The following is a 785-nucleotide window of genomic DNA, read 5'->3' as shown; positions in this document are numbered from 1 at the left end:
GATTCATTTCTTTCAAGTTTTTTGTTTTTTAATAAAGTTATTAGAAAATAACTTATTAGAAATTAAGAAATAAAATATTTAGCTACTGGGGATCAGATACTATCCATAGCACTAACAGACTATTGGAGAATCGACAGCACGTGCTAATATAAAAGAAATAACTGAAGCCATTTCGAGTGTTTTACTTTCTAAAGTATTACAGTCACTATCTGAAGCAGATTATATACGAATTAGTGCAGGATTTTTTGAAAAGTGGAATTTTTCAAATTGTTCGGGTTCATTTGACGGCAAACATTGCGTGTTATTCAAGCTTTTTCACAATCTGGCAGTTTATACCACAATTATAAGAAAACATTTAGTTTAGTATTAATGGCTGCTTGTGATTCAAATTATAAATTCACCTTAGCCAATATTGGCTCGTATGGAAGTTAAAATGATGCAGGTATATTTTATGAATCTGAATTCAGAAATATGATTGCGTTTCAAAATCGAGAAAGATTTCGGCGTAGGGTTTGAAGAATTATATATGTATAATGTATATAAACTTACACAGAAATATTTTAACACTAAGATCCGATTTTACCGAATATAGAATTTTCTCTTATTTAATCAAATTTATTCTTATCGATTCAAATTCATATCAGAAAAATCAATATTAAATTTTAAATAATTGTATTATATAAAAATTCGTTTTTAATTTTTACGTAGTTACTTCTTCGTAGCACATGGCTATTTAAAAAACTATATTAAAAACTTATATATATATATTCTATATATATTCTATA

This window comes from Trachymyrmex septentrionalis, unplaced genomic scaffold, assembly GCF_001594115.1.
Source record: "Trachymyrmex septentrionalis isolate Tsep2-gDNA-1 unplaced genomic scaffold, Tsep1.0 scaffold22, whole genome shotgun sequence".
NCBI lineage: Eukaryota > Metazoa > Arthropoda > Insecta > Hymenoptera > Formicidae > Trachymyrmex > Trachymyrmex septentrionalis.
This window is presented reverse-complemented; position numbering follows the sequence as displayed.